This window comes from Oncorhynchus mykiss, chromosome 30 (genome assembly GCF_013265735.2).
Source record: "Oncorhynchus mykiss isolate Arlee chromosome 30, USDA_OmykA_1.1, whole genome shotgun sequence".
Classification (NCBI taxonomy): domain Eukaryota; kingdom Metazoa; phylum Chordata; class Actinopteri; order Salmoniformes; family Salmonidae; genus Oncorhynchus; species Oncorhynchus mykiss.
The window spans coordinates 35,181,474-35,192,605 of record NC_050570.1 but is presented as its reverse complement, the minus strand read 5'-3'; the positions used below and the strand labels follow the sequence as shown (position 1 = coordinate 35,192,605).

Below are 11,132 nucleotides of genomic sequence, written 5' to 3'. Positions count from 1 at the left end.
TTTCGTATGCTCAACACAGGAGCTGAGGAGGCTGAGGTTTGTTATGTGCCTGGTCAATGTGTTAACTGTTTTAAAACCGTAGTGCTTTGTGCTTTATGTTGTAAATCTTTGAAACTTTGTGTGCTACTTTTTCGGCCAGGTCTCTATTGCAAAATATGTTATTTATCTCAAGTAGACCAACCTGGTAAAATAACGGTTAAAAAAACAACTAAAAGATAGGGTTAGGGTAGAACTGGGATGTGGACTTGAAGCTAGGATTGGGATTGGGGTTGTGGCTAGGTTTAGGGTTAGGGTCGAACCATCGCCCTATACTACAAATCTTAGCAAGGTAACTTTGGTCTAGGATTAGATTTAGGGTTGTGGTTGAGGCTTAGGGTTGAACCACAGCCCTATAATACGAATGAGGTTTGAGGAGTTAACGAGGTAGCTTTGGACAACTCTGTGTTCAACTCTCGATAACCAGAAACATGAAAGTGACTCACCTTTTAACCAGGTACATTTCTATGGCAATGAATCCTTCAGAACTAACCTGGTCCAGGGCAGGCTAACTCAGGGCTAACTCCAGTTATCATGAGAAGTGTCTGAGCCGTGAATTAAGGACCAATGAAATCAGATTCCCTCCCTCTGGCAAAGATTGCGTCATCATCCCTTTCAATTTAATTAATCAAATATTTTTTTTAGGTGTTAAATGTTTTATTATTAAAATAGCTATCACTTTACATATTTAGTAATGACAGGATGTATTTGAAATGTCACCCACGGTAAAACCTTTGTATGATTTGATACAATGATTTTTTTATTAATTGTATAAAGGTGTTTGTGCGATGATAAGCACACCAAAGACGACGTTAATGATACGTACTAAAATGAAGACTGCACTTCTAATACTGTATTTCACATCATAGCCTGCTAAATTTGGAAGATAACTTTTATTTCATGTTGATTTGGGGGGAAAAATGAGAAGGTGGCACTGACTCGCCCATGGATTTATGTTTCAATGAAGAGTTTGGTGTTCGACTAGCCACGTGCGACATGCACACTGAGTTGCAAGCCTGATAGAGTTAGAGGCAGATGGACAAGCAATATCCACCGTCGTAATATGGATGAAGCCTGAGCAGGAATGTGAAGCTATCTGAATCTGGTTAGCTTTAGAAAACACTGAGTGGATCTAGCTTGCATCATAGTGTACCACACAGGATGTGGACATGAAGCTAGGGTTAGGGTTAGTTTTGTGGTTTACCCTAGGGTTAGGGTTGAACTGAGATGTGAACATGAAGCTAGAGCTAAGGTTAGGGTTGAACCTGGATGTGCACGTGAAACTAGGGTTATAGTTAGGTTTGTGGTTTACCCTAGGGTTAGGGTTAGGGTTGTGTTGATGTATTACGTTGACACAAAAATAGGTAACATTTACTACGGTGCAATGTCATATTCACATTCAAAAAGTGCCTGTGGATCTGTATTCTGTGCTCACAGAATTGTTTGACAGAATTGTTTTCTGTTACAATACACAAATGTGGCTTCAGATGAGAGTCGACGATGTCCATTATTTGGATAATCTTTGTCATGTGTCTCATTCAGCCGTTTCTTGGGAGAAAGCTTTTGAGCTAGAATAATAAATAATAACTTTGTGAACCGTGAGTGTAACGTTTATTTATTCAACAAACTATGTTAAAATGTTCAACAAATGACTTTCTTATCAATGTTTAATTGTTTAATCGGCCAGGTCTGGTGCTACCTTTGCTAGGTAAAGCCCCGCCTTATCTCAGTTCACTGGTCACCATAGCAGCATCCACCCACAGCACCCGCTCCCGCAGGTATATTTCACTGATCGCCCCCAAAGCCAATTCCTCCTTTGGCCACCTTTCCTTCCAGTTCTCTGCTGCCAATGACTGAAACGAACTGCAAAACTTGCTGAGGCTGGAGACTCTTATCTCCCTCACTAACTTCAAGCACCAGCTGTCAGAGCAGCTCACAGATCATTGCACCTGTACATAGCCCATCTGTAAATAGCCCATCCAACTACCTCATCTCCATACTCTATTTATTTATTTTGCTCTTTTGCACCCCAGTATCTCTTCTTGCACATTCATCTTCTGCACATCTATCACCCCAGTGTTTAATTGCTATATCGTAATTACCTCACCACTATGGCCTATTTTATTGCCTTACCTCCCTTATCTTACCTCATTTGCCCATACTGTATGTATATATATTTTTTCCTACATAATTATTGACTGTATGTTTGTTTATTCAATGTGTAACTCCGTGTTGTTGTATGTGTCAAACTGCTATGCTTTATCTTGGCCAGGTCGCAATTGTAAATGAGAACTTGTTCTCAACTAGCTTACCTGGTTAAATAAAGGTGAAATATAATAAAAAATACAAATTGCACTGGATGAAGGTTTCACACACAAACTGAATGACAGTTTTTTATTTGAAAATCAATTTCTGGGTTTGTGTTTCAGTTTGCGGTTATGGGTGTTCTGAATGTTTTGGAATCCTGCTGTGTTTAATAATTTTTATTTTTACTATAGACATAGTTGTTGACTGAGTGAAGTGGAATTGCCCACATTGAAATTCACAGTCCATCCCAACAAATCTGGAGTTTGCTTGAATTGATAAAAGTGATAAAATGTATCCAATTTGTGAGACAATAAATGCTATTTCTCAATGGAATTAGGATGTTTTTTGGGCTATCTACTTAAAAGGTCTAATACCGTAGTTTTTATACAAAAAGACTGCTTGGTTGAGTCTGGATATTTTTCACTGCCATGCATGCATGTGCATCTTAATGGCAATATCAAATGGAGAAGAATAATCAACGAAATACTTCCTGAATATTTGTGTGTGTGTGTGTGTGTGTGTGTGTGTGTGTGTGTGTGTGTGAGAGAGAGAGATAGCTGGCCTCTCACATTGGAGACAGAGATTGTGATATCGTAATAAATACAGTGTGTATGATAAGTAAGCTTTTTTTTCACATTTTGTTGCTTGATAAAGTAGGATTGAAATGGGTTTAGTTGTGATTTTTTTGTCATTGATCTACACACTCCATAATGTCAAAGTAAATAGAAAATACCACAAGTGTTAACAAATTAATGCAAATGATTAAATAACAATAATGTAGCTAAAGTATTCTCCCCTTTTGTTTAGGTAAGCCTAAATTAGTTCAGGAGTAACATTTAGTGTAACAAATCACATAATAAGTTACATGTGTGAAATAATATGGGTTGACATCATTTTTGAATGACAACCCCTTCCTCTGTCCCCCATACATACAACATCTGTAAGGTCCCTCAGTCAAGAATTACATTTCAAGCACAGATTCAAGTACATAGACCAGGGAGCTTATACAGAAACCCAGCTTAAAACACCAAACAGCAAGCAATGCAGATGTAGAAGCAGTGTGGCTAGGAAAAACTCCCTAGAAAGATTAGGAACGTGGAAAGAAACCTAGAGAGGAACCAGGCTTTGAGGTTGCCAGTCCTCTTCTGGCTGTGCCGGTGGAGATAAGAGTACATGGACATTAAGGCTAGATCGTTCTTCAAGATGTACAAATGTTCATAGATGACAAGCAGGGTCAAATAATAATCACAGTGGTTATAGAGGGTGCAACAGGTAAGCACCTCAGGAGTAAATGTCAGGTGGCTTTTCATAGATGAGTATTCAGAGTTCGAGACAGCAGCTGCAGAAGAGAGAGCGAGAGAGAGAGAGAGTCGAAACAGCAGGTCCGGGATAGGGTAGAAGGTCCGGTGAACAGGTCAGGGTTCCATAGCCACAGACAGAACAGAAGAAACTGGATCAGAAGCCCGACAAGATAGCACATCCGGTGAACAGGTCAGGGTTCCATAGCCGCCGGCAGAACAGCAGAAATTGGATCAGCAGCAGGACTAGGTGGACTGGGGAAGGGGACAGCCAGGAGTCGTCAGGCCAGGTAGTCCTGAGGCATGCTCCTAGGGCTCAGGTCCTCTGGGAAGAGAGAGCAAGAGAGAGATATGGGAGACTTAGAGGAAGCATACTTAAGATCATACAGGACACCAAACAAGAGAAGACAAGAGAAATACACCAGATAGGACAGACTGATAGACTGACCCTAGACTGACAGACTGACCCTAGCTCCCCGGCACATGGATTATTGCAGAATAGATACTGGGGACTGAGTCATGGGGGGGGGGGGGGGGGGGGTGGCACTGTGGCCCCGTCTGACAATACCCTTGGACAGGGCCAACCAGGCAGGATATAACCCTACCCACTTTGCCAAAGCACAGCCCCCACACCACTAGAGCGATACCAACAGACCTCCAACTTACTACAAGGCGGAGTATAGCTCACAAAGATCTCCCCCACCACATGAGCCCAAGGAAGCGCAAGACCGGACAGGAAGACAACGTCAGTGATTCAACCCACTCAAGACGAGTATATCGAAAAAAGCCTGGCAAGACATGACGCAACCCTCCTTGGGTTGGCATGGGAGAGCACTAGCAGACCCAGGTAACCCGATGCAGCACTCCATCACTCTCCTTTGTAAAATAGCCCTTACCACAGCCTGGAGCTGTGTTGGGTCATTGTCCTGTTGACAAACAATTGATAGTCCCACTAAGCCCAAACCAGATGGGATGGCGTATCGCTGCAGAATGCTGTGGTAGCCATGCTGGTTAAGTGTGCCTTGAATTCTAAATAAATCACAGACAATGTCACCAGAAAGCACCCTCACACCATAACACCTCCTCCTCCATGCTTTACGGTGGGAAATACACATGCGGAGATCATCCGTTCAACCACACAGCGTCTCACAAAGACACGGCGGTTGGAAGCAAAAATCTCCAATTTGGACTCCAGACCAATGGACACATTTCTCCAAGTCTAATGTCCATTGCTCATGTTTCTTGGCACAAGCAAGTCTCTTCTTATTATTGGAGTCCTTTAGTAGTACAAATAGTACAAATAAAGAAAAACCCTTGAATGAGTAGGTTGTAACGGTTTTCTTCCGCTGAAGGAGAGGAGGACCAAAATGCAGCGTGGTTAGTGTTCAACATCTTTAATATTGACGATAAATGAGAACACTACAAAACAACAAAAGTGAAAACCGAACCAGTCCTATCTGGTGCAATGACACAAAGACAAAAGACAATCACCCACAAAATACCCAAAGAACATGGCTGCCTAAATATGGTTCCCAATCAGAGACAACGATAAGCACCTGCCTCTAATTGAGAACCAATCTAGGCAACCATAGACTTACATAAACCCCTAGAAAGGACACACCCCATAAACATACAAAACCCCTAGACCAGACAAAACACATAAATCCCCCATGTCACACCCTGACCTAACCAAAATAATAAAGAAAACAAAGATAACTAAGGCCAGGGCGTGACATAGGTGCTCTAAAACTTTTGACCGGTAGTGTATGATGAGGTCTAAAACCAGGCTGGAGTGTTTTCTATACATAATTTGTATCCTGTGAATAAATCACCTCCCACCAAAACCGGAAGTGTCATTCGAAAGCACATAAAACCATCTGACAGAATCATGTGCCATTCAAAAACTGAAATTATATAAGCCTACTGCAGACAACCATGAGATTCGGTTCCAACACCCCCAGAACCAACTCATCAAAAAGCCCCCACTCCATGGCCCAAATAGCAATAGCAAGCTTTCTCTTTGCCTATGTACAAACATTCTCCATCAAACAGCATAGAATTCTGTTAGTTATAATCCTGCGTTAAATGTATACATCATTTAGTCATTATTCATAAAATCCCATAACATATCCATCCACCCTTTAACTAAATATTATACATTTAATCACACATCTATTTTTATTAGAATTATCCATCATGTCCAAAATCAACCACAAATCAACCACACCAAAACCAGTATATGTATTTACAAGGACTGTTCTAGGCCTACATCAGAATCATAACTCTTCTTATCAGAATTTTCGTTATAATCTTCATCAAAGAAACAGTCTATACATCAAAACAAAAAAGAACCTAAACATTAAAAATGGTCTCATCCAACATAGGCTCCTCGTATGTGAAGGAGCCAGATCCATCTGCTAGGTCTAGGGGCATGTATTCATCATACCACTGGTCAGAGCTTGGGATCGGTCTGTATCTCACCATCTGTGGTCTCATTGATTTCTCCAGAGTCCTGGAAATTAGACCTTTCACTCACGGAATCAAACAGCTTTCACACGGCACCAAAACACTCATACAGGTGAAAGTTGCCCACAACACAGTGATCATGACATTTTTCCAATTTCCGAACATACTGTCAAAACTAATTTGTTAGAGCATTATCTACCCCAGAGTTCTCTTCCAGGGCCTTGGTCACTGATCCGTCTGGAGCTGTGTTATTGGAGGAACCTCACCCTTTTCAGCCAGTAACATATTCAGGGCTATTCTATTCTGACATCCCATCAACCTAGTTGCAGCTGTTATCACCAGAAGATGCTTGATTCCAATCCAGAACGAATCAGGTAACCCCCTTGGAACTCCAATGCTATCAATGTAAACTCTATTGTCAAAAGATCCTGACGGAGCACTCCTTCTCACTCTTCTACCTGACTCTGGGTAAGGGTGAAGGGCATGCCTAACTGCACTAGTGCACAACTACCGGTCCAATTGGTAGACAGGTTAGGCCACAGTCTCACAGTCTCACACCTCCACAAACCACTAGACATCCACTCTAGGCCTTTCATCTGCCAGTCATGTCCCTCATTGTCTTGTCGATTGTAATATTTTCTGTCCTATTGCATGTTCTTACTTCCCCTATGTCCCATCCGTGTGTGATGTAGCGAGCCATACAATAATAATGTTGTCCTGTAACTGTGAAAGGGGGAAGTCTGGATGTAATGGGCACATGGGGATACAGATAACGCAGATCAATGCAACTGTCATTGTCCGGCTTCCCTGCCCTCATGAACAGCTTTACCATACAGGCCATTCCCCTGGGTGTATCAATTCCATCAAATGGAAAGGGAATGGTTGTCAACTGAGGTTTTGCTGTGGCGCAGGCATAACATTCTTCTTTTGCTACTGATCTGGCTGTATACTGAATCCATTCTAACCATAGGTTAGAATCCCCATAACCATTTTCCTTTCAATCACTTCCTTAAGATCTTTCGTCTGCACTATCCGCACCGGCCCTTGGCTCTGGACGACTCTGCTGTCAGTATCTGTTTTTTTCTGGGGCTCTGCTTGTATTCTGGCTGACTATATAGCTATCATCTGCCCTAACGTCTTCTTCCCGGAATGGCACTAGGGTGTCAACTGAAACCTTTACCTTCACTATACTACACCTCCTTCCATACTGGGTATGTGGATTCATATAGCCCTATTTCTCTGTGTGAACTATGACCAGTGTCCATGAACTACACAGGGACCAGTACAGATATCTTCCATAATGGCTCATAGTCCTAGACTGCCAAGGAGTCAGAGACCCCATTTGGTCTACATAGGACTCCACTGAGACATCCTTTCCAATCTCCACTCTCACTTCCTGTTTATCCAGATCAAGTGATCTCTTATGCTTGGTTAATATAAAATCCTCATTGCCTAAACTTTCACTTCTATGAACGCACACAGGGGGGGGGGGGGGGGCAAAACTGTGTCAGGAAATCTTCGTTAGAGAGTTAACTTCCGAACCTTGTTGGTTTCGGTTCTGCTCCTAACTCTGTGATTGTTCGACAGTGTCAATGTGTCTTACCCTCCCGCAATGTGTGATATGAACCCAGGTAGCTCCTTCAGCTATTCTCACCGCGAAGGCTGTCACCAGGAGTACTTGGTATGGCCCCTCCCAACGGGGCTGCTTCCCATCTATTCTCCTCAGGGAGTGAATCACCTTCTCCTGTAATTCACCTGTAGTGCATAAAATCTTGGATATACAGTTTTGGTTAACAAACAGTTTCTCATTTGTCCTATCTGATTATATCTTCAACTTCTATGCCTACTTGTTAGCTAGAATTTTTGTAATAAAAATAATAAATATATATATTATCCAATAGGCCACAAAGTGTCCAATACTAGGCCCCCCTAGGCCCTGTCCTATCCTAGGCCACAACTACCCATCACCCCTTTGATACCTAGCTCTGCACAGGTAACAATACAACAGCCTATTTAAACCTTGACTTAGGTAAAATAGGTAGGTACCCTTTGTGCCAAATTCCTCCTTTATCAGCGGCTCCCATCTTAACCCATCTAGCAACTTCCTTAATCGGAGCTCTAAGCTGACTTTCCTTCAGTAATTCTGTGTCAATACTATCTTCCTCTTTCAAGTGAGAGTCTGTGTGTGGGTGTTGCTTTCCGGCTGCTGGCTTAGCTTCCTAATCTGCCCTTCTATTACCAAGTCGTATGTGCTTCACATTTACAAATTGCTACTGTCTTTGGTAATAAAACTGCCTTTAGTTAATTCAAAATTAGCTTCACATGGGTAATTGGTTTACCCGCCATGGTGACCATACCCCTGTTTTTCCACTGAGGTGCAAATACATGGATGGTGTTAAAAGCATAAGCACTGTCAGTATATATCGTAATACATTTACCCTTCCTCAATTCACAAGCTCTGGTAAGGGCAAAAATTTCAACTTGCTGAACAGAGTAATTGTTTTGTAATGCTTCAGCTTCCAACACCCCAGTAAGAGTCACTAATGCATAACCAGTTGCATTTGAGCCCTCTGGGTTCTTTCTATACGACCCATCTACAAACATAGTCAGTTCCCCATCAGATAAAGCTAGATCAGTCAAATCGGGTCGTAGTAAGACAACTTTCTTGGTTTCTGTTACACAATCATGTGGGCTGCCATCTGTTGCAAGAGGAACTAATGTGGAGGGGTTCAGAGTAGTACAACGTTCCATTGTCAAATTAGGCATGTTGAAAAGGATTAACATACAAGACAGATGTCTAGCTGGTGACATGTTAACCATTGTATGTTCTAACAACAGAATGGATACGGCATGTGGAATTGTTTAAGTCAAATCATGATAAAGCACAACAGATGCCGAGTCCTCAACTGCCTGAGCTGTGACTTCCTCCTATTCACTTTGTGACCTTGGTCTGCGAAAAAGAGGAACAGAGCTAGGGTATCAGCTTTACAGCCCTCCTGTGAGGGATTTGTCACCAATATAACGTCTACATATATCTGTTTTATAAGCAATTCTAGCTTTTCTACATCCAGACGCCCATCAAATTCATACTTCTTTCTCCATTTTGGACCAAAATCAATGTTTCTTTTATCTTTTTGCTCCATATAGCGCTCATCTCCCATTAATTACGGGACCGATTTACTACCCATGTTTGATAAATCCTTGCAGTCACTAGTCGCTACGGTATTTATCACTATCTATGTGTATATATTTCTATGATCTATGTATGTGCTGTTTACTGTTACCTAGTTACTATTGTTGCTCTTCTGCCTGACTATGTGTGTGTCTCTTTAATGCTCACAATCTAATTGTCTCTTTAACCAATGTGTATCTATAGTTCTGTTCTAGGGTATATTTACACACTCTATGTGTATGTGACGTTTGATGTGTGTTTCTCCTTTCTGGAAACTTTATCTATACAGTTGACTTTCGATCGGATATTAGGTCTCACCCGTACATAGGACTTTTAAAGTATACCAATATCTCGTATCTCACTCCGCTATATTAGGCTTCCCTCTCCTCCCTTTTGGACACTATCCATGTGTTGAATAGGTTAAGTTATCCTGTTAGTTATTATTTGTACAAGACGACCGTCCTATCTAACAACACCCATTTAGTATCCCGTCTTAAGTATCCCGTCTGCACGGTTTTCAGCAGTTCCTTGGGACGACAGAGGCAGGTATTGAGATCCGGCTCGAAGGACCAATTGTTAGATGAATTTGGTTCTTATGTGTTCATTAACCAATTCGATTAAAATACTCAGTCTGTACCCATAGTTTGTAAGGTTCTGGGGGAAATGAAACAGACGGAGACTGTCAGTGATGTTTATTCTTGAGAGCTCTGCCCATCATTTCATGTACATTGGTTTATATACTGTACCTTTCATCAATGGTTTCTCCCCTCCTTGATTGGGGACCAAACATCTTTCCTGTTGTTAGTTTCACTTTGGTCACAAGTTGTCTGTTAACACTTCCTCTTTGCCTGTGTACAAACATTCTTCATCAAACAACATAGAATTCTGTTAGTTATAATCCTGCGTTAAATGTATACATAATTTAGTCATTATTCATAAAACCCCATAACAGCGGTGCAGGTTTTTTTCGTAACCACATTTGAGGACTTTGCATTGTGGCCCTTGTCTTCAAAAATGTTTCCTAGTCTTGCACAAAGCAAAATTTGCATGACAGGGCTGAATTATATGTAAAAGGCTTTGAAAAGAAAATGCTTGGTATATGCTCAGTGAGCCATTGACATTTCACAGAGAAAAGCTTGTTTTGTGAGAACTCTTCGAAAAAGAAAAGGAATTTCGAATTAATATGAAAAGTGTATACTAAAATTTAAGAATTATACATGTCATAACTCAAAAACGATATCCATCTTACCTCTATATTGTTTTATGTCCTGCGGATTTGAGAAGAAAGATGTCGAGTTCAATGATAAAGTGAGCCTTTCATGTAGGCAGTAGCCTTAATTCTTGCACACCGCTCTGTAGGCTACTGACCAATATACAGTGGGGCAAAAAAATATTTAGTCAGCCACCAATTGTGCAAGTTCTCCCACTTAAAAAGATGAGAGAGGCCTGCAATTTTCCTCATAGGTACACTTCAACTATGACAGACAAAATGAGAAAAAAAATCCAGAAAATCACATTGTAGGATTTTTTATGAATTTATTAGCAAATTATGGTGGAAAATAAGTATTTGGTCAATAACCAAAGTTTATCTCAATACTTTGTTATATACCCTTTGTTGGCAATGACAGAGGTCAAACGTTTTCTGTAAGTCTTCACAAGGTTTTCACACACTGTTGCTGGTATTTTGGCCCATTCCTCCATGCAGATCTCCTCTAGAGCAGTGATGTTTTGGGGCTGTTGCTGGGCAACACGGACTTTCAACTCCCTCCAAAGATTTTCTATGGGGTTGAGATCTGGAGACTGGCTAGGCCACTCCAGGACCTTGAAATGCTTCTTACAAAGCCACTCCTTCG

General features: G+C 41.3%; 1 long non-coding RNA gene across 3 annotated transcripts; it reads right to left on the bottom strand.

Moving 5' to 3' along the window:
* Nucleotides 1-2,396: 2,396 nt before the first annotated feature.
* On the bottom strand, nucleotides 2,397-10,704 carry LOC110521757. Of its 3 annotated transcripts, none has more exons than XR_005040943.1 (4): nucleotides 10,529-10,704; nucleotides 10,026-10,142; nucleotides 6,088-7,878; nucleotides 2,397-3,966 (listed from the first exon to the last, which is right to left on the bottom strand). It is a non-coding gene; the product is annotated as an uncharacterized LOC110521757 (long non-coding RNA). The 3 variants fall into 3 exon arrangements; XR_005040942.1 differs by having other exon boundaries at nucleotides 6,088-7,862; XR_005040941.1 differs by having other exon boundaries at nucleotides 6,088-10,142.
* Between the last annotated feature and the right edge of the window lie 428 nt (nucleotides 10,705-11,132).